Source organism: Eptatretus burgeri, chromosome 3 (genome assembly GCF_056783735.1).
Source record: "Eptatretus burgeri isolate ZD-2024b chromosome 3, Ebu_testis_v1, whole genome shotgun sequence".
Taxonomy (NCBI): domain Eukaryota; kingdom Metazoa; phylum Chordata; class Myxini; order Myxiniformes; family Myxinidae; genus Eptatretus; species Eptatretus burgeri.
Genome location: NC_140963.1, coordinates 135674543 through 135679542, shown reverse-complemented (window position 1 = coordinate 135679542; position 5000 = coordinate 135674543). Strand labels below are relative to the sequence as shown.

The 5000-nt window shown below is 44.9% G+C and overlaps 1 protein-coding gene, 1 long non-coding RNA gene and 1 pseudogene across 4 annotated transcripts in view; 2 read left to right on the top strand and 1 right to left on the bottom strand.

Annotated features, from left to right (window-relative positions):
* Positions 1 to 2947, top strand: part of LOC147031049 (flotillin-2-like) — a 27513-nt pseudogene extending 24566 nt beyond the window's left edge.
* LOC147031048 (uncharacterized) overlaps positions 1 to 3212 on the top strand; it is a 109054-nt gene extending 105842 nt beyond the window's left edge. For both annotated transcript variants that reach the window (XR_015056645.1, XR_015056644.1), the window contains one exon: positions 3078 to 3212. This is a non-coding gene — a long non-coding RNA (uncharacterized LOC147031048). The remainder of the gene's footprint in view (positions 1 to 3077) is intronic.
* The window catches only part of ATP1A3 (ATPase Na+/K+ transporting subunit alpha 3), a 229455-nt gene that overhangs the window by 172098 nt on the left and 52357 nt on the right, over positions 1 to 5000 (bottom strand). The window lies entirely within an intron of this gene.

Here is a 5000-nt window from a genome sequence, read left to right as displayed (position 1 = left end):
TTCGTGCATTGTTTAATTGGGCACGTTTTACCCATAGGTGGTCGTTAACCCATTGGGTGCTCTCACATGCATGTCTATGTTGCATCTCACATGCATGCTCATGACGCTTGGTGCTTGTCGTGGCCTGCGAGGTGCGGCGCTTCTCACAGACGTGGTACAGTGCAGAACAGTGCGAGTGGGCATTTTGCATGCGTGTATGGGGGGGGGGGACTGGGGGCTCTCATCGTGGGTTTGGACACGTAAAGGGAGGGGTGAGGGCAAAGTTGAAAGTTCCCTCAAAACGGCGTGGTATTTTCCACAAGTGACATCGTGGACCCGCCCTCATCGGCTGCGGACCAATCAGGGAGAGAGAGAAGGCTTGTGGGAGGAGAGAAGAGAGCTGATGTGAAGAAGAAGAAGAATCAGAAGGCAGAAGTGAACAGGAAAGCTCCCACGAGCAGGGACACAAAGAGCTCATGAGTGAAGAAGAGGCCATAACGGAACGCAACAAAATTTGTCTGTCAGCGAAAGTTCATGCCTTGAAGGAGGTTTATGATCGTGAGAGAAGCAGAAGGCAGAAGTGAACGGCAAAAGCTTGCATGAGCAGAAAGGCTGAGTGAAGCAGAAGGGCAGAAGTGAACAGGACAAGCTCGCAGGAGCAGAAGACTCAACTGAGTCTGAGAAGGCTCGTGAGGGAAGGAACAAAGGCGTATGAGGGTAAAGAGAGGAAGGTTTCATGAGCAGTTGGTGTAGAGATTCTGTAGAAAGAGAACACTCCTTCCACGAGCATCATCCTACCCTCTTGATCCTGTCAGCCACAAAGGATTAGGAGGGTGAACGGAAACACCTCATCGACGGGGGTCTGAGGAAGAAGAACCTGAGGCAGAGGATGTGAGGGCGAGTCACATATGTAGTTCGCATAATTATCTGGAATGCCGGAGAGAACTCGCCTGCTGAATCTGGGCACCAGAAGCTGAGGGAGAGGAGGGAGGAGATTGGGATCATACTCTGTGCAGAGCGTTGGTGCTGCTTAAGCAGTCTCCTTTCCCATTGGGCACAATCCTGGACGGGTCCCCACTCCGACACAGTATACCAGCATGCTGGCACTCATTTTGCCGACCTCAGAACAATGACAGGTCGAGTTAACCCCACCTGGTATTAATTCAACAGCTGAGTGGGATTTGAACTCAGGACCCTAGGATCCAAAGCCACGGCAAAGAGAGAGAGAGACACGGCTAAATTGATGACAGTGTTAATATACATGAAATGCAATTTGGTTTCATGCCAGGAAGGGGCATGACAGAGGGAATTTTTATAGTTAGGCAATTACAGGAAAAATATCTGGGGAAGAATAAGCAACTGTACTTTATATTTATGGATTTGGAGAAGGTGTTCAATTTAGGGTGCCTCAGGAAGTGGTGCAATGGTCCATGAGAAAGTTAGGTGTGGAGTATTGGTTAGTTATGGTAGTCATGGCAATGTATGATGGCCCAAAAACCTCTGTGAGGGTAAATGGAGTGCAGAGTGAGGATTTTGAAGTGAAAGTGGGTGTTCATCAGTGGTCAGTCTTGAGCCCAATCCTGTTCATTATGGTTCTTGAGGCTACATCACAGTAATTTAGAGGTGGCCTACCTTGGCAACTCCAATATGCTAATGACCTAATGCTGATAGCCTACAGTGTGGAAGAGGTATTGGGTAAATATGTCATATGGAAGGAGGAAATTCTTTCAACGAAACTTGCTCTCCCTTATGCACAGATTTATCCACTCTCGTCTGCAGTTGTCCTACCTCTCACTATGTCTCTTCGAAAGGACCGTTTAGAAAACCCCCCATCCACTTTCTCAACAATCCTCTGGAAGAAGTCCTTTCTTTCAAGCTTCTGGGTCTCACTATCTGCCATGACCTTTCCTGGGAAAGCCACATTTCAAACCTCGCCTCCAAAGTCAGTCGCCGACTGGGAATCCTTCATCGTGCAAAGTCCTTCCTCGGCCCTCCTGAGCTTCTGACCACTTACAAAGCTTTTGTCTGTAGCCTGATGGAGTACTGCTTTCCCCTCTGGGCTGGTGTTCCTGCCTCCCACCTTTCTCGGCTTCACGCTGTAGAAACCAGGGCATTTCGGATCATCGGCATCTCCTGCAATGATGCTGAGTCTTTGGGCCTCTCACTCAATCACCGCAGGTTGGTCGGTGGTCTTTCTGTCTTCTACAGTCTCCTCTCCAGCCTTGTCCCCCCCTGCTCTCTCTGCGATTTGTCCCCACCACATTTCCTCAGGGCGCTCAAGGTCAGCCAACAACCCCCTTCTGGTAAAACTACCAAAATCACGAATCACTGCTCACACCTTCACTCTTTCATTCCTCCTTTTTCCCGCCTTTGGAATAAACTCCCTCACTCTATTCTTTCCCATTCTTCCCTCCCCACTTTCAAAACAGCTGTTCACCACCACCTCTTATCATCCCCCATCCAAATCCTCGATCTTTTCTACCCCCGATAATCCACCCAAGCCCACCTCCTTCAAATTCCCTGCTTTCCTTCCTGAAAGTCCCTGTAATGTCCATCTTCTATTCCCCATGTTCCCCGTCCCATCCCTCTCCCTTCCACAGATCTCATAATGTGTCTGTTCCCCACTGTTTTGTCCCTCCCACTCCTGCCCCTCTTGTCTCATGCCCCCTTGATGTGCGTTGTGTGTTAGCTCTCACATGAGCCTCGACAAGGTATACAAAAAAAAAGGGTATGGACGACTGAAAGTGAATACAGGGAAAACAAAAGTGCTGATTGGTGTGGAAAAAAGTGAGAAGTGTGGAAAAAAGAGGGAGGTGGCCCTGTGCTGTCTGTAGAAAAGGTGTAGGTAGCAATTCAATATTGTGTAAATCCTGTAACTGCTGGGTGCAAAAGAGGTGGAGTGGCATCAGGGGTAGACTGCAGGTGGTATTTGACTTCAAATGTGCTGTTTGCGCAGGTAAACAAGTAACTCCAGTTAGAGCGGAAAGGTTAATTTATGGGGATATATATATATATATATATATATATATATATATATATATATATATCTCTGGAAGGTGTAAATAAATTCTGTTACCTTGGTGTTATGATTTGTGCAGGTGGTGGTGTGGAGGCAGCAGTGAATGCAAGAATTAGAAGTGGATGGAGGTCGTTTACGGAGTTGTTACACCTAATGACATCAAAAGGGACCCCTCTCCGATTAAAGTGAAAACTTTATGTAGCTTGCGTTAGAAGCGTGATGTTGTATGGCAGCGAAACATGGGTGATCAAAAAGGAGGATGAACGGATGTGTGAACGAAATGAAATGAGAATGGTGAGGTGGATATGTGATGTGACACTGAAGGATAGGAAATCAAATGTGGAATTAAGAGATAGGTTGGGTATAGAAAGCATTCGTGAGGTTATGTGTAGGGGTAGGTTGAGATGGTTCAGACATGTGGAAAGGATGTGGGTGGGTAATTGTGTGAGGAGGTGTATAAGTATGAATGTGAACGGAAAGAGAGCTTGAGGCTGTCTGAGGAAAACATGGGATGTGTTGCTGAGAGATGATCTTGGAGTTAAAGGCCTAACAAGAGGGTAAGCAAGGGATCGTGCAGCCTGGAAAGCAGCCATTAGGTGAACCACGGCTTGTACATGTAAGCATGGAAACGGCCGTAAAATGATGATGATGATGTTTTGGTTAAATCTGCTCTTCTGTGCCTTTTTGCTTTCTTGCTTATAAATACTTGCTTTTAAATGACTGCTTGCTCATGTGTGAAATAAATAATTGTTTGTTGTTATTTCCAATCTGTCTCGGTTGTCTTTTCCTTTATTTGTCCGACACAGTGCACAAGTATAGTTAGACAGGAAGTTGTACCCCAATAATATGCTTTGTTAACCAGCGCACACTCACTAACGCTCAGCAGTAATTTGAGTGTGCACAGAGGGCACATACCGCTAATTAGCCGGCGGTCCACAGGTAAAATTATCACGCAAAGTAGTATAACCCTGCCCAGATTGGCCGTAGCAATTGGCATTCGTGGTTGCCTAGTGCGTGGAGTTATCTGTGCCCGGTGGCCTCAGGACCGGGCGTTTGGGAGGGACCCAAGTGCTCCCCCTTATGGCAGGCCTCGAACCCCGGATCCACAACAATATACATCTTTGTACACATCCCATACCCTCTGCTCGTTCCATACAATAACATAAACTATCCTTCTTAATCTGCTTGGTTTCCTTTTTTACTGATCAAGCGAGCACTAGTATGTCATGTAAAATAAAAAATAAATTTGTTATTTAACATCAAATGTAACACTGTCAGTTTTCCTCTTTCTAAATTTAAAATTTCGAAGCTTTTGTGTTGAAGGACATGACTTCACATTTCATATTCTATTTATATTTTGCACATTAAGTGATTTAAATCTAGCTGTCATATTTCTGGATCCCTAAAATGGTGTGTGTAGTATTCTAAAGGGGGTGTGGAGGGGGTGGGGGGGGGAATCTCCCAACTTTAAAACTACATTTCATCTTGTAACATTTCTTGTTAGGTTTGTGCCTCATCAGTCATTAATAATGTGTTGGGGTATTTTTTTTTAAACATCAATATTTTTCCCTCCACATGACTTGAGCAACATGTCTCATGATACATTGCAAGTGTCACCATCATATCACACACTCACCCAAAAGCCTATCGACTGCAATCAGAATCTACAGTGAAAATAATTTGGCAGAAAAGGAAAATAATTCTCGTTCTTTGTGAAAGGCCATGATGGAATTGGGGATGAAAAGGTCATTTTTATTTTTAAATATATATTTTTTTAAGTGAGGGAGTAAGAGTTGATATTAAAGTTTCCTCCTATTGTATGCCATATAAACAAACAAAATATTTAAAATGATGTCCTTTGTGTTTCACATCTGAAGTGTGGCCTCATTTGACCAAAGCAAGTTGTTAATCTGTGGATTATATTGGAGCTGAAGGTTGACACTTACCAGAGTTAACAATATTATCGAATATACGATTGAGGGCACACCAGTGAAATCAGTTA